The 25,631-nt window shown below is 41.7% G+C and overlaps 1 protein-coding gene across 7 annotated transcripts in view; it reads right to left on the bottom strand.

Annotated features, from left to right (window-relative positions):
• The window catches only part of DST (dystonin), an 883,569-nt gene that overhangs the window by 774,346 nt on the left and 83,592 nt on the right, over positions 1 to 25,631 (bottom strand). The window lies entirely within an intron of this gene.

Genomic DNA, 25,631 nt, shown 5'->3' with positions numbered 1-25,631 from the left:
CGTGGCCCGCCCTGTAGATGTATTCAGCACTGTGGACTTCCTATTCAAAGATGCTTTCAGCCTTTAATTTTTATTTTAATCTAATATCTTTTTATTCTTTCCGGTTCATTTCTCCTCTTCTTTTTATAATTTATTTATTTAAAAATGTATATACGATTATCACATATAACACAGACATGTCTAAACAACATCATTAATCGTCCCTGTTATAAACAGGGATAGAGCGCAAATTCAATCAATTCAGAAAAACAAGCAAGCTCTAAATCATACATTGCTGTCAAAAAAATTCTAAAAGGCGATTATCGACTGAAATATACCTTAGCATAAGAAGGCATTGGCAAATAATTGAGTTTTCAGCATTTTTTTAAAATTCATCCTCCCCATACAAAACCTTTTTTTCTTTTTCTTTCCTCTTTCATACCCCTACCCCATCATACTTTCCATCCGTGTTACTCTTTTGAACTTTAAAAAAACAAATTGTAGTTCCACCAGCTTTACCCTTTTGTATTAGTTGGTTTGTATTATATTTAGTTCTTAAATTGTAATACTACGTAATTTTTCTTTTTTTATGTTTTAATTACTTTTATTAATATTGTATTTCACTTAGTAAAACAAAATAAGCAATTACAGTATTCCCCCGAAATTCGCATGGGCTCTTATTCCAGGAACCCCTGAAAATTTTTAAAAAACTGCAAATATGGTTTTTCACCTGTCACAAGGCAGGAGAGGGCAGCTGGAGTGCCGGCGGGTGCAAAAAATCACTCCAGCAAGAGGGATGAGAGTCTCATGGGAGCTGGAAAGGGGCGGGCCTAGGAGGTGCAAGATAGTGAATGGTGCAGTGGGTTGGCAAGGAGAAAGGTGGAGTCTTGGGCTGCTTTTTCTTAACTGGCAGGCTGCACTGTTCTTTCTGTGAATAAAGGGGTTGCCCTGCCTGTTTTTGTTGTATTTTCTTACTTTCACTATGATTAGTATTACGGTATTATGACTGAGCTGGGCTAGAAGATTGCAAGCATGGTTTTCGTTTCTCGCTTTTTGCCTGTGCACGTTTTTATTTTAAACCCTTTACAAATGTAGTTTAATTTGCAGTATGCTCCGACCGCCTCTTCCTGTTACTAAAGTAAGGCTATACTAATCAGGAACTGCTTTGACACGCAGCTCCTGGTTGGTGTAGCCCGACTTTAGTACAGGAAGAGGCGGTCGGAGCATACCACGAGTGATTTCCTTCACTCGCCGGCGCTCCAGCTGCCCTCTCCTGCCTCCCCAGGTGAAAAACTGTATTCGCAGGGGAACACTGTATATCAAATTTTAATAAAAACTTGAAACTTATACCTGGGGTAATAGAGAGTGATTTGCACAGGATCACAAGGAGCTGCAGCGAGAATTGAACACAGTCCACCAAGACCAAGGAATGTGTGCTGCAATGGTTAGAGCCACAGCTTCAGCACCCTGAGGTTGTGGGTTCCTTGTGACCCTGGGCAAGTCACTTAATCCTCCACTGCCCCAGGTACGTTAGATAGAGTTTGAGCCTGCCAGGACAGATAAGGAAAAATGAATTGAGTACCTGAATGTATACCACTTAGGTTATAAGTGGTATATAAAGGCTAAAAATAAATAAATACTGCACTAGCTATTAGGCCACCCCCAACAGAGAATACTTTAAGTCATAAAACCCATTTTTCACATCATCTCAACAAAGTTTAGCCTGTTTGCATTTCAATACATTTTCGCCCCCGAGGGAGAAAGGCTATTGGATTTAGCTCATGCATTTTTCAGTTGTAGCTCAAGGAGCATTCAAATTCAGGCCCCCAAGTACACAATGCATTAATTCATAAAATCCATTTCTTCACCATCCTAACACAGTTCAGTCTGTCTGCATTTCAGTTCCTCTTCATTCCTAATGCAGCTATGGGTTTCCTTCAACTTATGAACGGCATTTCCAAAATAACCAACTTTTTACTGTTTTTCGAAAACAATAAATATTTTACTTGCTCTTAAAAATTTGTGTTGGTTAATGGTCAAGATCTGTGCCGTTTATCTGTACTTTTAGTTTGGAATGATGTGCAGCCTGGAGCGCACCCATTTGAATCTGCACTTCAAAGTTTTTCAAAGGACTTGACCATGGGACTGAATGACACCATATCCCATATTCCATCTACTAAGCCTCAAACAAACTGGCACGCTACCACATCAACCAATGAGTTCCCTGATACACTCGCTTGGAGACAAGAGGAGGGTAACTTCTTTAAAAGGGTAAGTAAGCACCTACTTAGACACTCTATTTTATACAGAGTTATAGATGTAATTTCATAGTCTTTTTTACATATATGAGGCCACATATTTACATACATGATCTGTTATAAAATTGCAACTAGCATAAAAATGCATGCATTCACATTAGAGAAAATTAGGGCAGATAAAGATAAGTGGCCTATTTGGTTCATTCATATATTTATTTATTCAATTAAGAACATAAGAATTGCTGCTGCTGGGTTAGACCAGTGGTCCATCGTGCCCAGCAGTCCGCTCACGCAGCGGCCCAAGACCAGTGCCCTAACTGAGACTGGCCTTACCTGCGTATGTTCTGGTTCAGCAGGCACTTGTCTAACTTTGTCTTGAATCCCTGGAGGGTGTTTTCCCCTATCAAGTTTGATTAAAATTTTTTATACCGCTTAATCAGCCTTCTAGGAGGTGTACAGTCAAAGAAGAAAACAATAATTAAAATACAAATTTAAAAGGACAGGGGACAACAGACTTTTACAGTCATAAACCCATAACAAGAGGAAACAAGAGGATAATACGGAGGATCTACAATTTCAAAGATAAAAGATAACAGTTTAAAGGAAAAACAATAGGAAGGTAAATAAAAATAAAATCATTCTAAGTCACCCTTAAAAGAGCAGTTAAGTTTCAAAGGCATCATTAAAAAGAAAGGTCTTTAGCTTTGTCTTGAATTGATTAAGAGCTGATTCATTGTGTAAGTAAGTTGGAATTCCAAAAAGAAGGCGCAGTCACAAAAAAGATAGAAGATCTCATTGTATTTATGTCAGAGAGAAGATTATGAGCTGACAATCGAAGAGCCTTAGAAGGGCTGTATGGGATAAGAAGATTATTGATGAATTCCGATTGGTTATTTTGTTGGATTTTAAAAGTTAACAAAAATACCTTATAGGTGATTCTATGTTCTACTAGTAACCAGTGAGCTTTATATAAAAGGGGGGTTACATGGTCATGGTTTTTTTGCATTGAATATGATTTTTACTGCAGTATTCTGTACTATCTGAAGTCTTCTGATTTCTTTTTTTGTTATGCCTTTGTAAAGGCCGTTGCAATAATCTATACAAGAGATCACAAGAGAGTGAATTAAAATATTCAAAAAGAGGCTGGTTCTAGCAATTTGGATAAGGCTCTAATCATGCACAGCCGGCAAAAGCAGTGCTGGACTACAGTACTAATATGAAGGTGATAATTAAATTTGCTGTCAAAGGTGACTCCAAGTAATTGTACGGAATCTATCCCCTTTTAACTTTAGAGAGTGCCTTCTCGTTCTCTCTACCTTGGAGAGGGTGAACAACCTGTCTTTATCTACTAAGTCTATTCTCTTCATTATCTTGAGAAGAGGCCCAGTTTCTCTAATCTCTCACTGTACAGCAACTCCTCCAGCCCCTTAACCATTTTAGTCACTCTTCTCTGGACCCTTTCGAGTAGTATTATGTCTATCATCATGTACGGCGACCAGTGCTGGACGCATTATTCCAGATGAGGGCATACCATGGCCCAGTACAGCGACATGATAACCTTCTCCGAACTGTTCGTGATCCCCTTCTTAATCATTCCTAGCATTCTGTTCACCCTTTTCGCTGCCACCGCACATTACACAGACAGCTTCATTGACTTATCAACCAGAACTCCCAAGCCTCTTTCCTAGGGGGTCTCTCCAAGTACTGCACCAGACATCCTGTATTTGTGTATAAAATTTTTGTTATCAACATGCATCACCTTACACTTATCACGCTAAATTTCATTTGCCATGTCGTGGCCCATTTCTTGAGGGTGTTTATGTCACGTTGCAGGTCTTCGCAATCTTCCTGCATCTTCACTACTCTGAATAACTTCATATTGTCTGCAAATTTAATCACCTCACTCGTCGTACCAATTTCCAGGTCGTTTATAAATATGTTGAAGAGCATGGGTCCAAGCACCGAACCCTGTGGCACTCCACTCGTGACGCTTTTCCAGTCCGAATATTGTCCATTTACCCCCACTCTCTGTTTCCTATGCTCCAACCAGTTTTTAATCCACGTATTTCACCCTTGATTCCATGGCTCGCAATTTTTCAAAGTAGTCGGTCATGCGGAACCTTGTCAAATGACTTCTAAAAATCCTGGTCACCCTTGTTTAGCTGCCTGTTTACTCCCTCGAAGAAGTGCAGCAAGTTCGTCAAGCAAGATCTTCCTTTGCTGAAGCCTTGGCTGGTCCTCATCAGATAGTGTCCATCAAGGTGATCAATGATGCGGTCCTTTATCAGCGCCTCTACCATCTTTCCCGGTACCGAGGTCAGACTCACCGGTCTGTAGTTTCGCAGGGGAGCTCATAACGGTTTTACATGAATTTATTCAGGTCTCATACGTATTTAGTGCTGCGTACATCTAGTAGCCAAGGACATGGCCAGAAACCCAAATTTGGGTGGACATAACTCTCCCTTTCTAACCCATGCAACCCAGGTCCCACTTCCAGCACTTTGGTGTCTCAGGTCGCTCCTTTCCTGCATGGGTGATCCAGTCCCCCCAGCACTCTGAAGTCTCAAGCCACCATTTTCCTGCCCGGGTGATCTGTCCTTCCCCCTCCCCCCAGTATTCCGGTGTCTCAAGCCTGCCACTACATACCTTTCAGAGAGCCTATTTTTCCCAGCAGTGACCAGTGTCTGACATACTGCTTGCACTGGCCCCACAGCCATCCTTCTGACACACTCCTGCATGGGCAGCGTTTTGAGCATGGATAGTGTGTCAATTATAAGCTTATTTCCCTAATTCCCTGAAGCAGCTGCGAGGCAGAACGCTTGGCCATCATCGCTTTGCTGCCTTTACATGCTTGAAGATAAGTTTTTCATTTAGTCATCTCAATTCTTGCGATGCTATAGTGATTTGATTTACAAACTTAAATAGTATAAAATCTGAGATTTTCTTCAATGATTTGTAAAACAATAAAGATTGTTTTGCTAATTGCATATCTGCTAAGAGTTTCTCTTGATCAACTGAGTTTTTTATGCCTATGAAGTTATTTGCCCTTTCTAGTTGATCGAAGGTTTCCTCCCTAACGGGGTTCTGAGGCTTTTCCTCCGTCATATGAATCATAGAAACCGTACACCTGTGTTCTACTGATACTTTTTCACAGCTTTTTGGATGAATGTTTGATTGAATTTCAGCTGTGCAGGTAAATTTTGTGTATGATTTTGTGAACCCCACTATTTACCCTTCTCCATTGAGAATATTAACCATTTAAACTTATTCTCTGTTTTCTCTTTCAACCAGTTCTTAATCTATAATACGACATTACCTCCTACCCCATGACTTTCTAATTTATCCACTATTTCATTCAACCCTTCAAAGAAATGCAGTAGATTGGTGATGCAAGATTTCCCTTGACTAAATCAATGTTGGCTTTCTCTCATTAATCACGCTTATGTATGTTCTGTCATTTTGTTCTTGGTAAAGTCTCCACCATTTTGTGTGGCACTGATGTCATACTCACCGATCTATAATTTCCCAGATCACCTCTGGAAACCTTTAAAAAAAAAAAAAAAAATTCTGCGTCACGTTGGCCACCTTCCAAGTCTTCCCTGGTACTATGCTGAATTTTAAAGAAAAATTACAAATTACTAACAGTAGCTCTGCAAGTTCACGTTTCAATTCTATCAGCACTCTGGGATGTATGCCATCCAGCTATTATTCAATTTGTCAAATTGACCCATTACATCTTCCAGTGTTACAAAGATTTGTTTTATAACGTTTTTACTGTGTTTTTGCTTCCAGTACAATCTTCTTTTCGAGGTCTTGTTGTCTTCCTTATTAGTGCCTTGCATTTCACTTGCCTTTCCTTGTACTATTTACAATTAATTTCAGTAGGAACCTTCTTCCACTTTCTGAAGGATTCTCTTTTATCTCTAATGGCTTCTTTCACCTCACTGGTTAACCACACTGGCTGCTGTTTGGTCTTCCTTCCTCCTTTTTTAATGCATGGAATATATCTAGTCTGGGCTTCCAATATGGTATTTTTGAACAACATCCATACCTGATGTAAATTTTAAACCTTTGCAAGTTTTATTTACCAAGTTTATTTTAAACCTTTGCAGCTGCTCCTCTAAGGGCTCCTTTTACAAAGATGTGCTAAGCGTTTTGGCACACGCACCAGATTAGCGCGCGCTTGCCAAAAATCTACCGTCTGCTCAAAAGGAGGCGGTAGCGGCTAGCGCGCACAGCAATTTAGCACGCACTATTCCTACGGGTTAAGGCCCTAGCGTGGCTTTGTAAAAGGAGCCCTAAGTTTCTTTTTGCCATTCTCCTCATGTTATCATAGTCTCTTTTAAAGTTAAATGTTATTGGATTGGATTTCCTGTGTGAACTTATTCCAAGGGTTATAGCAAATCTGACCATGTTATAATCACTATTATCAAGAAGCCCTAGCACCATTACCTCATAAGAGCATAAGAATTGCCACACTGGAAAGGACTGAAGGTCCATCATGCCCAGTATCCTGTTTCCAACAATGGCCAACCCGGGTCCCAAGTACCTAGCTAGATCCCAAGTATTAAAACAAACTCCACGCACCAATTCATGTGCTCCACTAAGAACTAGGTCTAGAAATGCTTTGCCTCTTGTCGGTTCCTGAATCAGCTGCTCCATAAAGCAGTCCTTGATTTCATCAAGGAATTTTATCTCCTTGATGTTACATTTACCCAGTCAATATCGGGATAAATTGAAATCACCCATTATTATTTTATTAACCCAGTTTGTTAGCTTCCCTAATTTCTGATAACATTTCAGCATCTGTCCATTCATCCTGGTCAGGCGGACGGTAGTACACTCCTGTCACTATCCTTTCCCCCTCTACATATGGAATTTCTACCCATAGGGATTCCAAGGTTTGTTTCTGCTCCTGTAGAATTTTCAGTTCATGACCAATAAAATAGGAGTACAGTGGAACCTCTGTTTGCGAGTAACTCGGATGCGAGTGTTTTGCAAGACGAGCAAAACACTCAGCAAACTTTTCACTCGCAAACCAAGCACTGCCCTGATAAACGAGCACTTACAGATCAGGAAGCGCCGCTTCGAGGAATTCCTCTTCCGTCTTCCGGCCAGCCTTCCATGTCGGGTGCCTTCTGCAGGTTGGAGGACCTCTGTCTGGGCCTGCGCAGCCAGGTGCTGTCCCGCCTGCGCATTGCGTGTGACACGCACAGCGTCAATCATCGGCGTTGTGCGTGTCATGCGCGGCATGTGGGTGGGGCGGTGATCGGCTGCGTGAGCTCGGGTGGGGGCTCTCCAGCATGGGAGGGGCATCCGACATGGAGGGCTGGCCAGCGGATGGAGGAGGCATCCCTCTGAAGGCACTGCAGGGTTCTCCGGCGGCTGGCGAACATTACACGCATCCCCTCCCCGAAGCGGCACTGTTGGGTTCTTCTTCCAATGACGGACGGAGGAGGCAGACGGAGGAGACAGCGCTGCAGCACCCGGCCCCGACAGGTACAGACCCCGGGTCCTGGAACCGATCGTTGCTGTTGCCACTATTGTCTATGGGGAACTTGGCTTTGATAAACGAGCATTTTGGATTACGAGCATGCTCCTGGAACGGATTATGCTTGTAATCCAAGGTACCACATGGACTATTGTATTAGAATTATTTGCACAGAAATTACATTTTGTGTCCCAAAAAAGGATGTTCTCCTAACAACCTTTCTGTATCCTTGACCTTAGGCAAGAGCCCATAAACTATCCCTAAGTTATAAACATGATGATACCCATTCAAAAACAAACATGAAATATTACCCATCTCCTACCATCCTGACTGGGCACTCTGTCTGTAGCACTCTATTCCTACAGTTTGGCCTTTACATTCAGGGCTCACGGTTGTACTTCACAGACAGTGGTACTGTCTCATGGGCTTCTATTACCAGTTAATGCACATTGACATCAAAACCAGACCGATCAGGTCAAATACTTAACTTTTCAGATCTGTAAATTGTGTCACTGCCAATCAAATTTCATTATTGTTTGGTTAAATTTTGCGTTGAATGTTATGAATAATAAAGAGAAAATAAATCTACATACCTCTTGCTTTTTTCCTTTCCCTTTCTCTCTCAAGGTAATGACTATAGAGTACACTTGTTTTTATATAAACCTCAGGCTTTCTGCTACAAAGCCGGCACAATGTGCAGAGGGAAGCCGTTTGGCTTGTTTTAAACCAAGGGGGCAATGTTCGGTCAATGGCACTCGGCATTTTCCTGACCACCTCTGGCATTCTGCCTGGAAATTCAACGCCAGACCATGTCCAGGCTCCAGCACTGAATTTCCAGGTTTCCAGAGCCAGCTAAACCATAGCTGGTTAAGTGTGATATTCTGCACTTCGCCAGCTATGAAGAACCACATAAAAACAGGATTGAATTTTATGGCATTCTTTTACTGCAGAACTATAAGAAACATTTCAGGATGGTTGACATACATTTTTAACATGCAGTAAATAAAACTTGATTTTGCTATCCTGAAGGTCATTTGGATGCACAGTATTAATATTTGAATAAATAGGCAGGGACCTTGACCTGTTAAGTGCTGAATACTGGTATGCAACCAAGTTCTGATACCTGATAGCTGGTTTTTTCATTCGGCGTTAACCATTTTTAGTGCCACTAGACAGTTATGTAACGCGGAAAATGACTGGTTAGCCCTGAACAAATTATTTAACCAGCCAGAAACCATTTCTGACCAGTTAAATCGATTTGAATATCAACTCTCAAGTGTTTTTTTTAAGCAGATTTGTATCCTACTCTACAGTTAAAATATTACTGCTGTGGATCCAATGACCTTCCGGGATAGTTTGGAAAGGGAGTTTTACACATGTTTAAAATGTTTATCTCAACAGTCTTGAAATGTTTCTTTTGGTTCCGCAGTGAAAGAATGTCAACTGCTTAATCAAAAGGCACAGAATGAAATACTTTCCTGCAAACATCCTTTCTATTTTCTTGGAGTTAAAAGATTACACATCTTACAAAGTAACATAACAACAACCATTAGAAAAGGAGCATCCATTCAGCCCTTCTTTTTTTTAGTTCAAAAGTTTTATTGAAAATTTTGGAGAACACAAAACAACAATCCATGAACACAGTATAGTAAAAGTACAGGCTGCTAAATAAACAATACAGGAAAATTAACATAGTAATGTACATTCCACTATATCTATAATCTCCGAACCAAACCTTTAGATTCAGAACAGTAAGATGAAAGTTCAAGGCGGTTAGAGAAGCATGAGGGGAACAGGAGAAAAAAAAGAAAATGAAAAGGGAGGAGGGGAAAGAGAAGAAAAATGAAAGAAATCTACCAATAAGAGTATATCATCCTATAATGTTACAGTACAAGAGTGGTCAATTTAACTAGAATGCATAAAATGATCTAAGAATTTCCAAGGAGAAGAATGAATAGAGAGTTTGGAAATACACCGTTAAGGGCTGAATGGCTAAATTGATTGATGCCATTCAGCCCTTCTATTTCATCCAATTATTCCTTCACACACTGCCAAGGACGCACACCATCTGCCAGTCGCAGACTGAGACCACTTGCTCACAACCATATGAAGAACTCACAAGATCAAAGGATACCACATACTGTATGCCATAATCATATGCCTACACCAGTGTCTCTCAAACTGTGTGCCCCGATGACAGTGGTGTACCAAGGGGGGGGGGGGGGGGCGGTCCGCCCCAGGTGCAAGCCATGATGGGGGTGTTCCTAGCCTTGGAGTCATGGTCCGGGAACGTCCCTTCTCATGGCCCGGTCCCCGTGGCCCAGCATGTTCCCAGCCTTCTCGCCTGTCCGGTCCGATGGCCGTTTTCCTTCCGTGAAGCTGAAAAAACTGCCGGCCTCAGCAGTAATTCAGCTACGTCACCCGCGGCTCCCCTTCCTACTTTCCACGTCTAACAATGACACAACTTCCTGTTTCCGCCTGGGTGGATTGCGGCAGAGGCAGACACGGAAAGCAGGAAGGGGAGCCACAGGTGACGTAGCTGAATCACTGCCGAGGCCGGCAGTTTTTTCAGCTTCCCGGAAGGTAAAGGGCCATCAGACAGGAGAGAAGGCTGGGAACATGTTGGGCCACGGGGACTACCCAGAGCCTTGGCACAGGGACGTGAGAAGGGAAGTTCCCAGACTATGACTCCCAGGCCAGGAACACCCCCCCTCATGGCTTGCACCTGGGGGAAAATTACTAAAATAATTTTTTTTACTTTGGGGGGTGTCAAAAATGATGGCAGGGGTGTCAAAAAACAATGGGCCCCGGGTGTCACATACCCTAAGTACGCCACTGTCCGAAGAGATTCCGGGTGTGCCATGAAAGATTCCAGAATTTTACTTTATCTTTTAAAATTCCCTTCATAAGTATACACTAGAATAGGTGACATGTACGTCACGTATGCAAGAATCTGTCAATGTTATGAGCATCTACCCAAACCAGCATCATTCTTTAACATGACTGATCCTTGAAAACTAATTATAGTTTAATTTTTTTGATGCAGTAGTTATCCTAACTTGAGCAATAAAGCAATCAAGACTGTTACCGTAGATCTTATCTTTGCAAACTTGAATTTTCAACTCTGACAGAAAATAAATTGAAAGAAAGAGAACATCTGCAGATGGTAGATGATGAAATGCATGTTTGCTTGTCGACTATCGAGCCGTGTTTTGAATTAATTTGCACTCAAAAACAAGCACATCCATCGCATTGATTAGTAGTTCTATTCTATCTAGTTTCACTGTTGTTGCAATTACCCGTACTTAGCTCAAAGAACTTTAAATAAGTAACTCTCAAATTTACCTCTCTCTCCCCCCTTTTACGAAGCCGTGTTAGGCTTTTTTATCACTGGCCGGGGCGGTATTAGCTCCAACGCTCAGAATTCTATGAACATCGGAGCTAATACCACTACAGCCAGCGACAAAATAAAGCCTAACAAAGTTTCATAAAAAAAAGGGGGGGGGGGATAATTTTTGTTGGTTTTGCAATTTCAAAATTTCAATTATAATGTGCCGCAAAAAACATTTACTCCGTTTAGTGTGCCAGAGCTAAAAAAAAGTCTGAGACACTGGCCTACATGAACACAAATCAAGATATCGATGTCCTGAATCCTAGCAAAATACTGTAAATCCTGGACATGGCCAGGCTCTTCTAAATTGTAAATCGCACTGAACTCCTTCTGGGGCATATTAGTGATCCATAAATACTCATGTAATGAATAACAACTGTAGGAAATCCTTCAAATATATCTTGTACACCGCACTGAATCGTCACCAAATATAGAGGCTGCTGCTCGAGCCACACTTCTTCACATTTCCTTCAAAAAATTCCCCATGAAGTAATATAATAAAATAATTTCATAGTGGAACTCAAGCGCTCACAGTTGCAATGTCATTAGTATGCTTTTCAGCATGCAACCTTGATGTGAGCTATCATCGGTCCTTCTATTCTTTTATTATTATTTTTCTCTAAAACTTTAATTTTATTTCAACTTTAATTTAAATTAACTGTCATACAAGGTCAGATCAAAGGTCCATCTAGCCCAGTAGCCTGTTTCTAAAGGTAGCCAAGGCACTCAACAGTATCTGGCAGAATCCCAAAAAGTAGCAAGTTTACCTCCTCCTAACACCCACCTTTCCCAAGCCTAACCATAAAGCTCTGTAGCAATCTAAAACAGGCAGTGGACACCAGACTATCTGGCTTTCTTATTTAGCCTGCTAGACAAACCCAGCTATATAAGTGATCTCTTTTCCACTAATTACCACAGAAATAGCAGCCTACTGTTTTCGGTCAGCCCAAACTCAGCTGTAGAACTTCAAAGTTATTTGCAAAACATGAAGCCCACTAGTTAAAGAGATCTAGCTACCAGTTTGATTCTATCATCACAGTAAGATATAAATCCCAGTGCAGCCAGCCAGACAGACCCAGCTATCCAAGCACCTATGTTTCAATATAGCCTTCCAGACAGATTCCGCAGCTAGCCAATTCCACAACTGCAGATGACTCAGCCATGAATGTTTGCATTTCTGCTAGGACTTCTAACATTTTGTCTCTTTTCTTACATGTATAAGGATGTATTTTGCATATACATGTCTTTCTTTATGTACACCACTTAATACTCATGTCAACAGTGGTAAATCAAGAATAATAAATCCAATCCAATTCTTATCATTTGTGTACCCTGGGATTTTTCTCAATTTTATACCTTGATCCTCTCTAGTCATTACAATGCCAGTCCTCCTGCAGGAGTCAGCCAGTAGATGTCACTGTTGTATGATGACTGGGACTCCGCTTACTCCTATACTACGATCGCTGCCTGTGCAGCGCATCCAACCTTTACTAGCCCACAAGAAGCAGCTTTGGACCTCCAACCTAAGCTGTGCCACGAGCCCTGAAGTAGATTCAAAGTCAGAAGCAGTTTAGAATGTTTGATTGTATTAATAGGACTGATAAGGCTTTACTGATGGGTTTGCCTACCGACAACTGCCTGCTCTCCTGCTGTACAAAAGTTTGGCACCGGCACAGAGGCTTATTGCTCCCACTTTCATATGCTCTTCTGAAATGAACTGCTGCTGTTTCTATATCAAGTGACTGTACACACAACCATTTCTCCCTGGTGGTGGACCAAGTCATCAGATATCTCCAAACAAATGGTCCTTTCCACACATGGCTGGGGCCAGCAGACCATCTTGCTGCTGGGGATTATTCAGAGGACGTCTGGGTGTGAGCCTCCTTGGAATCTGCTTTATTGAAAGTCCAAAATGCAAGAGCAACCTCTTGGGTTTCTGCAACTCTACATCTGACAAGCAACTGAGGGAATCGTTGCCAAATCTGCATCAGGTTTCAAGGGAATTGAATTACACAGCTATTGTACCTTATACAGCAATTACAGAGCTACTTCAGATAACTGGAAATAATGGTGCTTTCAATAAACCAAGCTTTCCAGATGACATCATTGTTAGACAAGAAAGAACCACTACAATCAAAGCATTTTCACTATGCATATTAAAGCAAGATAGATGTTCCATTTTCAACACAAAAAATAACTTATTCATGACATTAGATTATTAGCAGCAGTCTAAGTTTTTCCAGTCATGGTTGAATTTAGTTTGTGATTTTTCATGGCCACCCAGCCAGATTATGGTACACTGCGCACACACACACACACAAAAAAAAGGCAAAAATATAAACAGCTCGTTGAGAAATGGACAGTTACGGTGCGACAAAATGGTGCATTCCCTCTTCCTCCATTTGCAAACTCATACATGTCTGTTCGGGGACTAGATGCCTAAAGAGATGGTAAAATGTTTCTTGTTCAAGTGCCTGGGGCTGTATGAGGCATTGGGTGGGGGGGGGGTTGCGCACACATGTGTATAGTACGCGTGTGGAAGTACACGTGTGTCTAGATCTGTGTGTGACATCTAATGGTTTGATATATTATCACACTTACCCCCCTCTTTTACAAAGGTGCGCTAAGCTTTTTAGCGCGCGTTACACATGCGTAAACGCTAACGTGTGCATGTTATCCTATGGACGCGTTGATTCAGCACACGCTAAAACGCTTGGCGCGTGCCTTTGTAAAAGAGGGCCTTAGTTTAATTCTATTCCTCTTTAAAAACCAACAGAATGTTTGGGTTCCTTCCTCAGAACTGCTGCTCCCTCCACTGTTTCTACAAGTCGAAGTCATAAAGGCGTCACACACACGAGTTGAAAAGAATTCCATGAGCCAAGCTCTGACTGTTTTCCCCTCTTGTTAGGTGTTAACTTATGCACTGAAAGCCAATGAGCCACTGCCTGGGAACAGTAGGTCATTCTTTGCCGACAACTTGCAGGATGTCATTAGCATAGACATGATGACCCCAAATTCCCAAATAATAGCCTTCTAATGAAAAAGAAGGGAGACAAAAACATATTAGTACCAAACTTGACCTGGAGAAGACATTTCTTTAGGTTTCTATATTCCATAGTGCTCTACTTTTAGGTATCAGTTAATTTCTTAAATGTATAAATATGTCACACTTCAATCCCTCCCTCTTATAGGTCTTACTCCCTGCCTCTTTGGTTCTGGCGGTCTGGCATTTCCAGGCTCCCTGCTGGCAGCATACAAGGACACACTGGGACAAGCAGGGAAACTTTCACCTAAGGGTAACACTACCGCAGTCAGCCAAGAGGCTGGTACAGAAAGTGGAATGTGTCTCTGACTGACAGGGCCAGTTGGTGCTTACACAGCAAAGGCCATATGAAAAAAAAAAAAAAATGGCTTTCTGGGCTCAGTTAACCCTGCCAATCATTTATGTAAGCAACTAGGATATTTTTCAACAATACAACTTAGACCATACTCACAGAAAGCTGCACACAGACAAAGATATCTAAGAAAAGACTTACTCAGACCTTTCTGCTATTCAGAATTTCAACTAAAACTACCTTGGAGGCTGAAAACCTAATTGCTCTCCTCCAGTCAAGTCAATCCTACAGCCAAGACAAGGAGGCTACCAGTGAAGACCAAGATTCCAGCAACAAGGCCTCGCCCCAGATAACCATCTCTGCAGAATGAGCCCAGGGTTATTTTAAAGTAGATATTACTCACGATCACTAAATAAAGCAAAACCAAACAGTTCTGTGGTTCAAACATGAATGCATACATTTTTAAAGCACTCAGACATTTGCCAGCCAACAAAGATACATTTCAAAATCCCTAAGTGACATGCACCATCAGCCTGCCAAATGAAACCAACAAAAAATCCTGTATAAAAACACAAGCAATAATGGAAAAGCACCCAACACAAAGACTGAAAAGAGGAATAATGCAAGAATTTTTCCAAACCTGGGGCATAACTAACCATTTATTGTCACCACTTCCATAACAATGCTGGCATTTTCCCCAGAAGGGTTCTATAGATGGTGCAGTAGGATGGGAATAACTGATGGTCTAAGTCTGTTTTAGAGAAATTCTTTAGGCGTTTCCTCTGCTCACCGCTGCTCACTGTCTTTAAGAAGTGGAATAGCAGAGTCTCTGACTCTATGTTGTGTGCCACATAGCTGGGGATCCTGTCTGTTGTAAACGGCAGATCTGAGCAGTAGAGAATGACACGAGGACAAATTTTTCTCTGTCCCTGCAGGAACTCATTTTCCCGGCCCCCATTCCTGCAAGCTCTGTCCTCATCTGCACAAGCCTCAAACACTTTAAAATCATAAGTGTTCGAGGCTTGTGCGGTTAAGGCAGAGCTTACAGGAATAGGGCAGGGACAGTGACAAAACTCGTGGGGACGGAACAAGGAAATTGAGCTCCTGCGGGGATGGGGACAAATTTGTCCCCGTGTCATTCTCTACTGAGCAGTCCATAAAACTGAGGCAGGGGTGCATAGAGTTGCTCTGTCTACAGAAGAAATAGAACCAACGAAGGATAAACGCAAGAAAAAAATAAGGCAAAAAAAAAAATAAGAGCAGAACACGAGAACAGCTAGATCTGCTGGCCTGAATTTGTTGTCAAGTTTCTCTGTTTCTTTAGAAACTTCAATATGTGTTGGATATACTAAAATTGATGGTTTCCTATGACAAATAATTTTCAAATCAAAAAAGTACATTCATTTTTCCTAGCTTATTAACTGTACCTTTAAAACAAGGTTAGAAAGTATTTCAACTTTGAAATGGAATGTAGACATCGCATATTTAAGGCCCAAAGTCAAAAGCCACTCAAGAAACAAAAAATAGACTTGAAGAGATTTTGCTTCATTACCGTCTCAGGAATCGACATCCTTTGCAAAATAAAATAAAGAGTCTCAGATTTGTGAATAACCCAGGGAGGCTTTATGAAATTTTATGGTTACCTCCAGGAGAGGCTCAGATCTTCCTCACAGAGGGGAAATAATATACCACAAAAAGACCCCCAGGTCAATTAAGTTGACCAAGCCTGCTTTTTCCAGTATTAACAAACTGGAGAAAATATTTCTTCACACAGCATGTAATTAAACTCTGGAATTCATTGCTAGAGAATGTAGTGAAAGGAGTTAGCTTAACAGGGTTTTTAAAAGATTTGGATCATTTCCTAAAAGAGAAGTTCATAAGCCATCATTACGATGACTTGGGGAAATCTACTGCTTAGTCCTAAGAGAAGCAGCACAAAATCTTTTTTTTTCCTTGTGACTTTGCCAGGTACTTGTGACCTTGATTGGCCACTGTTGGAAATGGGATACTGGGCTTGACAGACATTCGTTCTGTCCCAGTATGTCAATTCTTATGGTCTTAAGTTGTGTGTGCATCTTGGGTGCACAACAGTGGGTGCCATATATATAGACTCTGGGAGATAAGGTGTACGAGTATATACAATAGATGTTATACATGAGTGTCGGAGCATTTAGTGCTCCGGGCCGCAGTAGAAACATCTACTGTGGCTTACTAAAAAGGGGGGGAGGGGTAAGTTAGGTGCCTAGATTGGCATTTGGGCACCTAACTTTTATAGAATCAGGGCCTAAGTGCTATTATCTGTTTAAGTAGCATGCTGAACTTGAACCATCTTAGTTAAACAGTTCAGCTTAGGTCTGCTAGTTGTGTACACACCTGCACCTAGGTATACAGTATTTATACATTTAATGGATAATTTTATAAAGAAGAAGATGTCGACATTTAGGCACCAAGAACATAAGTAAATAAATAGAATAGCAGAATCCTTGCATATGTGTTCACATACATGTGTTGCTACATTCCATTTTATAACATGGCATCTAAATGTGATGGTACTTAATTTGAAAATGGGCGTACACATGGGCGGAGCCTGGGCAGAGTTGGCATGGCACACAGTTATGTACCGATATAAAAGCAGACGCCTACTTTTCTTTATAAAATATGTTCCCAGTCTGTTATGCATCATGGGGAACTCTTTCAAACTGCACTCCTGCCCCATATCCCCACCAGGGATAACTTCACGCAGGCCTGAGGGAATCTTTAAGGGTGGAGATTTTTATTGGAAAGTCTAGGGTGCTGTGGGCATTAGGGTGGGAATTGTACCATATTTGTAATGTGTCTTTGGGGGCTGGGGATTCTGGGATTTAGGGGTTGAAGGCTCACAAACCTTGCACCTTGCTTTTATTCTTAATACGTTGGCTCCTTCAAGATAGGTTCCTAGGAGCATCAGGTCATGAGCAGGAAAAAATAATACTGGCTTTGAGCCAGTAGCGTGCAGCAATGGCTTTCAAGGGATTCAGTGAATCCCCAGCTCTACAGCCCTGCTTTTTTTGTTGTTTCGTTTACTTTTTGCTTGATGCAATTAGATTTGTTGAGTAGGCAGCCTACTTAACCAATCAAACTGCATCAAACAAACAAAAAAAATAAGCAGAGCTCTTGGGCTGGGGATTCTCCTCCCTCCCCCCCCCCCCCCCCCCCGAAGGCCTTGACAGTACTGATCTGATTGGCTGACCAACAGCTGCCTGTTGCCTGCTCAACCAATAAAATTCAGAGCAGTGCCCTCAGGGCCTTTAGGGGGGTGGGGTGAATCCTCTGAAGGCCCTGACTACATACCACTTCTTTGAGCTGTGTTTAGCATGCATTTGCCTGCTTTGCATCTCCTTACTAGGTAGCCCTCAGTACCTTAAATTAACATGCATTACAATAATATAACACATGATATTGCTGTTTAATGTGCACTACGAGGCAAATATAATGTTTTTATTCCATTAATGCACATTAACTACCCCTCCCCTCCACCAATACAGCTGCATGTGCAGTACAAATTTTCAAGAGAAGAAACAATGAAAAGACTGCATATCTTGTAAAAATTATGAAAGGGAGCACTTTCCCCAGGTACTTTAGATAGATTGTGAGCCCACCAGGACAGATATGGGAAAGGCTTGAAGTACCTGTATGTAAATCACTTTTACGAAGGCATGCTAGGGCCTTAATGCGTGGAATAGCACACGCTAGCCGCTACCGCCTCCTCTTGAGCAGGCGGTAGTTTTTCGGATAGCGCACGCTAATCCGGTGCGTGCGCTAAAAACGCTAGCGCACCATCATAAAAGGAGCCCTTTGAGTGTGGTTGTATAACTACAAAAAAGGTGGTATACAAGTCCCAATCCTTTTCCCCTTTCTTCATGTGGCTAGGTGCTGCCACCGACACTTACAAGTTAAATGGTGTCACCACACCTGGAACATCCTAAATCCCGCTCCCATTTTAGATGGATAACTTGCCAAATAACGTATACAGCCAAAAGAATCCATTCAAGTGGCCCAGAATTTTCTTTAAAGAGTAGTCACACAGTCAGTTCCGACACTGACCACATCAGTGTTCTTCAATAGTAACCTCTTACTGCTGATCCAAAATATAGGAAACTCAAACAGTAACAGAGTAAATACTAGAAGCCACTGTGCACACAGCTAAGTTTCTTGTTACTTATATGCTGTGTGCAAAAATGTTTTCTAGGACTCAGATGCAGTTTAAGGATTAAATTTCAATAGTCAGGAACATGGCTTTTAATGCCAAATCCGTGCAAGTCAATGAGAGAATAGTTCAACCTCTAAAAAAAACCGGGATCTTCTTCCTTCTCTCAAAGGGTCTTTACATTTGGAAGCCCACGGACAGGCTGCTAATTATAAAAACCCGCATTCTTTACCATTACTTGATGCCAATGTGGTTACCATGAACTACAAGAAGAGTCTGGGGGCAGTCTCTCCATAAATTTTTCATTCTGACACTATGGTGAGAATAAGGCCACAAGCAGAACAGAGGGTTTTGAAATGCTAATTTAATCTGCAGAACGAATGAGAGAAAAACTCTTGATGTGTAAGAAGACCCAATTCATTCCTCACGGAAAACAATTCAAGGACCCTCTCTTTGACGTAATAAGCCAGGCAGTTAAGACCGCTTACATTTAGCGCAAGTCGTATCTTTGTTCCATTCATGTGTGAGCTCTAGTAAAAAGCAACCTGAAATAGCATCTTCAGATCGAAGAATTCTCACTAATTAGCAACCATTTAAAAAAAAAAAAAAAAAATCTGCATTAGAGCCAGTGCTATGGTAGCTGTGCTGAACGCTGCCATATGGAAGGCCTGGAATTTATTCCTTAACTTCGGCTCACAGATGGACTGGAGCTGGGGCATTCAGAGGGACATTCAGAGGGCTGCGCGAGCATTGTGGCCATACAGGGGAGACATATAGCACTTCATATGTTATTTATAATTACTCCAGCCGATAGTAATTCAGACAGTATGTTTCATTTAACAGTTTGGCCCATAATTATATTTCAAACAAATGAGCAGTTGGTTCTGTTTGTAGTTATTTTAAAAATTTTAAATACTAGTCCAATGATTTGTTTAGCAAAATATTGATATAATGTCTTTCTTTTCTTCTTTTGTTTAAGAGCGATGAGCAACTTTGAATCTTAACTGGCAAATCAATAAGCCCTATCATTACCCTTGAAGAAGCCCATTGGTGCGAAACGGACTGGGCCTCCGTCAGGTTACTAAGATAAGTGCTTAATAGTATTTCATAGATAAGAAGACACAATTAGTTGAAATTTGAACATACAGTTGCTGGTCATTCAATGCTCATTGACAAGAAGAACAATCTAATATTTAATCATCACTGAGTTAATCACTAAAGCAAAATGAAAATATTATAAAAGGTTTAAAATAAAAAATTTTATTAAACATTCAAGGGTTTTTGACCAGTGATGATACCCAACCCCAAAAAGATTGTGACTTATTGATTACACTCTTGGGGTATTTTGAGGTCTTTTTTTCCCTTGATTTAAGTTACATTATATACATAATCAGTGTTCCATCATTTTTGTACAATTTCAAAATTGCTTTTTGGACACTTTGTTTGGTTTCCAATCATTCCATTCAGTTTATCCCATCTGTTCCATACCTTTGCTGGAGTTTTCCCCAGTGGGTAGGGCGGAGACACCAGGTGGTGTGTCACTGGCCACAATTCCGGCTCAGTATGCCACTAGCTACAGACACCGAGTTCAGAACCTCAGAAGGGGAGCACACAGGAAATACTAGCCATCACACAGCACCAAAACCTATGGCCAGGTTAAAACTGCACACGTACAAGCTTCTGTGAGGAGCTGTGATCTGTGGCCTCTTTCTTGCAGACTTTGATACTATGCCTAGATTTGATGGGAGAAAGAATTAAAAAAAAAAAAAGGGGAAAACCCACAGCAGTAGGCATATAAAACATAAGAACAGCCATACTGGGTCAGACCAATGGTCCATCTAGCCCAGTTTCCAATTTGCAGCACTGGCCAAACTAGGTCACAAGTATCTGGTGGAAACCCAAATAGTAGCAGAATTCCATGCTAACAATTCCAGAGCAAGCAGTGGCTTCTCCCATGTCTGTCTTAATAGCAGAAAATAATGGCTCTTGGAAACCTAGCCCAGCAGAGCTGGAAGCCTAAGGAGCAAGATTTCCGAGACAAAAAAAAAAAAATCTATACCACCAAAGGCAACAGCTAAATCTGGGGGGGCGGGCAGTTTATCACTTTGTGGCCCCTCCCCTGTCCATAGGACTCATACTGTTGCCCAACCTCTCACTAAAATCTGCAGTCTGGACGGTAAAAGAAATGAAAAATCCAGCCCTGTGTGGCACACCACCTGCAGCCAAGCAGAGGAAACAAGGAACAGAAAGCAATTTTGGCATCCCCACCTCCCTTGTGCCTTGTTCAGTCACCCCATTCACAGAGCCCTCGGTAACGCCCTTTCACCAGCAATGAATTGAAGAGCCGCACCTATTTCAAGGTCCAGTCACCCTCTGATCTGCTGTTCCCAAATGAATATATAGTGATGCCTTGGAATCTGAACTGAATCCATTCCAGAACCCCATTCAAGTTCCAAAGCGTTCGAGTTCCAAGACAATTTTTCCCATTGAAAATAATAGAAACTGGATTAATCCGTTCCTGGGTCCCACAAACTCAAATTTTAACAGTAAATACATTGGATTTTAAGGTAAAAATATTAACAAATGTTCCAAAGCAGCATTCAGATTCTGGGGCAGAAACACACACATACAATGTGCAGGGCGTTCGGATTCCAAAGCAGAGTTCAGATTCTGGGGCAAAGTTTACTACAAAAAAAGGTTTGGATTCCAAAGCGTTTGAGTTCTGGGGCGTTCAGATTCTGAGGTACCACTGTACTTGAAAGAAAGCACCCCATCCGGGAGTGACAAGCAAGAGTTTTTCCGAAGTATGATCTGTAGGTAGGAGTGGAATAAGGCCGATGACTAGTTTTGGTTTTGGGGGGTAAGATGTCCTGGATTCTTGTTTTGTAGGACAGCGCGATAGAAGAACAAAATGTAATGTAATAAGCATTGACAAACAAAAGCTGGTGCTCATTAAAATTTTAAAGCTATGTATAAAGTACAGTAGGAGAGAAATGCATTTCGGCACAACGGTATTAGGCAATGGGAGTCAAAGACACAAAATCAATATTCAGCAGGACAGTCGCCGTATAACTTTAAATGGATAACATCCTTCTGAAGTAACGCGGATTTTCAAGCAAGTTATGCCTTTGCAGATCAGTAAAAATACCAGGAATAGCCCTAATGCTGTTGGCGCTGTGGGCTGAGAACCTGAACGACTGGGTTCCGTTCCCACCGCTGTTCCTTATCACCCTGGGAAAGTCACTTAAGGGCAAATTCTACAATAAGCGGAGAGGAACTGACCCTGAAGGGAAATGTGGAAGACAGAGTGGGAAGAAGACAGATGCCAGACTATGGGGGAGCGGAGGGAAGAAGATGGGTGCTAGACCAATTGGGGGGGGGTGAAGGGAGAGGCACAGTAACAGCAAATGGAAGATGCAGAGAGAAGATACACAGTGGATGGAAGGAATTGAATGAGAAGATGTGGAAAGCAGAAACCAGACAACAAAGGTAGAAAAAAAAATTATATTTATTTATTTATTTTTTGCTTTAGGATAAAATAGTATATTAGTTGTGTTGATAAAAATTTATAAACAAAGCCCTGCCAGCTGAACATCTCTTTCTCTAGTTCAGCAGCAGGAACTTTGATTTATAAGAAAGGAATAAGCTAAATATTACAGTACTAAGGCTTATATGGATGCAGCGGGGACGGTGACGGGGCGGTGAATGGGATGGCAGTGGCGGTGACGGGGCGGTGAAAGGGATGGCGGTGACGGTGACGGGGCGGTGAAGGGAACGGCGGTGACGGGGCGGTGCAGAGGATGGTGGGCCGGGGACGGGGCGGGGACAGATTTTTTCCCCATGTCATTCTCTACTGCAAATAATAATAAATGGGAAGGGGAATGGGGACTTGTATACCGCCTCTTTGTGGCTTTGGCATTCAAAGCGGTGGGCGCTGGAGGATGAAGTGACTCGCCCAGGGTCACAAGGGGCAGCACCAGGATTTGATCTCACAACTTCCGGGTCAAGCAGTGAGCCACAGCCCTTCCTCTTTGGTTGCACCACAGAAATGCAGTGTTATCAATATCAAATCCATAACTTTAACCAAGTAGCTTATCCCTTTTGAGTTGGTCTTGTTAATTCACATTTAGATTTTGACATCTACATTAGAAGGACAGCAGCAGCAGCTGAAAGTTACCACTCTACACACAAGGTTTAGGCCCACCCCAAATGACGTACTTTGGCCATATAAGAATTTTATAATGCTTTTCTGCATGTACAGCCTTTGTTACACACAGAAAAGGGATTTTTAAAACTGCACAGCTATATGCACACATTTACACCAACACTACACCCAGCAGTTCCAAAGGCAAAGTATGAGCGGGGCTGGGACTAAGTTGTAAGGTACATGCACACTGTGTAACATATGCTCATGTAAACACAGACTATGGGGCTCATTTTCTAAGTACTTGTACTTAAGACACACAAAGTACCGTAGAAAACTTTGAAAATGGGCCTCAAAGCGAACAAATTTACACCTGCCTTGGCGCAATACAAGATCCCTAGGGGATTCCATCATTTACTTTTAGGGAGCAATTCTATAAATGAGCGCTCCAGTTTAGGTACCCCAATGCCATGCACTTAGCGTCAATTCTATGGGAACATACTGGCACCAAGGTTCTGTTAGAGAATTTCCATTGTATCATTCCTTCTACCAGAATCTCCCCACCCTTGAGATGCCCTGTCTGCCCAAATTAGATTGTAAGCCTTTCAGCGCTATAGAAATGATAAATAGTAGTAGTAGTAGTATAGAATACTGGTCTAAGCCAGCATTGGCATATCTATGTTTAGGCATGCCCTCTTTCACCATGTTAATGACAGGCATAAGTTGGTAGGCCTAGTGATGCACATAATTTATAGTAGTTTATAAACTACACATATAACTGGGAGTCATGTCAGGGCCTACCCATGCTCTGCTCCTCTTTACACCCTCCTTGCAGTTAAGTGCTAATGCACTTGAATGCTCCCTCCATAGATTAGCACCTACTGAGCATCCAGTGGCATATCGAGGGAAAGGGGGCATCCAACATCACTGTGCCATGCACCTCATTGCACTTTTCCCCGACGTGTCCGCTGCACACGCCATCCCCTAAATAGCTCTTCATATCTACCTACCTGCTGCTCATGCTGGCTCAACTCTACTGTACTTTGAACACAGTACATGAATGGCAGCCTTTTTTGTGAAAATGAAGTTCTTTTGGAATGTATGCTTATTCTGGCCTATTGACCTATCATTTTGGACATTCTGGTGTTTAGCCTATCCGACATCACGTTGCCGTGATGACGTCATGACGCCCGGCTCCTTCGTCTTTTTGAACGAGCCGGGCGCGTCTCGCAGTCCTTCGTCCATTTTGTGAGGAGCCAGCTGTAATTTTGTCTTGTTAAGAAGCGTGGAGTATTCCGAATTATATGGATCCCCTGAAGTAGCCGTTTTCGGGCGAAACAGAAAGCCTTTTCTGTCGGGACTATGAAGTTTCACATTGCCAGATGAGTGATATTTGATTTTTCGGTTTTTCAAAAGTCACGCAACTTCACGAAGTTTACATGCTTATAGCTGAGCTGATTGCCACATTGTAGGTGTTTGGGAATGAATTCTCCTTTGTGTTTTGGACAGATTTAATAAGTGATATCTTGAATTATATTAAGAATATTGAAGAAAACGATAAAAGACTGAAAAAATTTGAAAAAAATCTAATACTTTGATGTATGAAAGTTATCTATAATTGTACGGAGTTTTTTTATAAACCCGTGATGATGAGAGCGGCTTAGGGTACTTGTGTAGTCCCGGCTGCTCTCAATTGAGGTTTATTTTTCTCCGTTATGTTTTATGATTTTGTCTACAGTCTTGTTCTGTCCATTTTGGTATGAATGAATCCCTTCTACCTAACAATATTTACAATACGTGTTGAATCGACGTTTTTCAACTCTACTTCTGACATCACTTCCTGATCCTGTGACCAGGAAGTGACATCAGAAGGAGAGCCAAGGCTGGTGCCATACTATAGACAACTCCATTGGTTGCCTTTTGAGGTCAGGGTTTGGTTTAAATTTGGGATGCTCTGTTATAAAGCCATATATGGTCAGGCACCTGGTTATTTACTAGAACAATTTACATTTTTTAAGGCGGTTCGTCCATTGCTTGTGTTCCCTCCAGTACAAGGATGTCTTTACAAGAAATTTTTGCATCGAACAATTGCATATCAGGCTGCTAGTTGGGATTCAGATCTGCATATTTTGTTTGCTTCTTCAATTTCATATATGCATTACTGAAAACTATTAAAGACATCTATTTTTGTAAAATTCTTAGGAAAGCAAGGAACATGATATTTCTCTTGTATTTCACTGTGATGTACAGTCTCTTGATGATGTAAACCGCATTGATCTGGAAGGTATTGCAGTCTAGAAATGTATTTTTATGTAATGTAATGTAAGAGATGCTGCTCATTGCTGGCAAGTTTTGAAGAGGGTGAAGAGGAGAGGAGCTGGCGCCCCCCCCCCCAACAAGATGGTGCATGCAGCGATCTGCCCCCCCCTTGCTACACTATTGCAGGCACCTGCCAATTAATGATAACTTTGACACGTGTAAGTGGCCCATTCTTCTGACCATGTACTCCTACACTGGTTCCAACCTTTTGGCAATGTCCTATTCCCAACATGCACTGCCTCCCTCATATCCCATGACTTTCAGCTTCAAGATTGGTAGGGAAAGACTTCCCTTTCCTAAACCCATGAAATTGTGTCTAACCATGTGTCATGGATCTCAGGCTCACTATCCTGCAGTTTCCTGGACCCCAAGAGCCTATTTTGAAGAATGAGGTTACACTGAATTCCTTTCAAATGCTCATGTACCACAACAATTACTAGGAATAGTTGGGGGTTTTTGGGGTTTTTTTTTACTACTTTCAGAACTCTGTACTGTATACCATCAACTAACCCTCCTTTTTACAAAGCT

This window comes from Geotrypetes seraphini, chromosome 3 (genome assembly GCF_902459505.1).
Source record: "Geotrypetes seraphini chromosome 3, aGeoSer1.1, whole genome shotgun sequence".
NCBI lineage: Eukaryota > Metazoa > Chordata > Amphibia > Gymnophiona > Dermophiidae > Geotrypetes > Geotrypetes seraphini.
The sequence above is the reverse complement of the archived record's forward strand: the minus strand, read 5'-3'. Positions and strand labels throughout refer to the sequence as shown.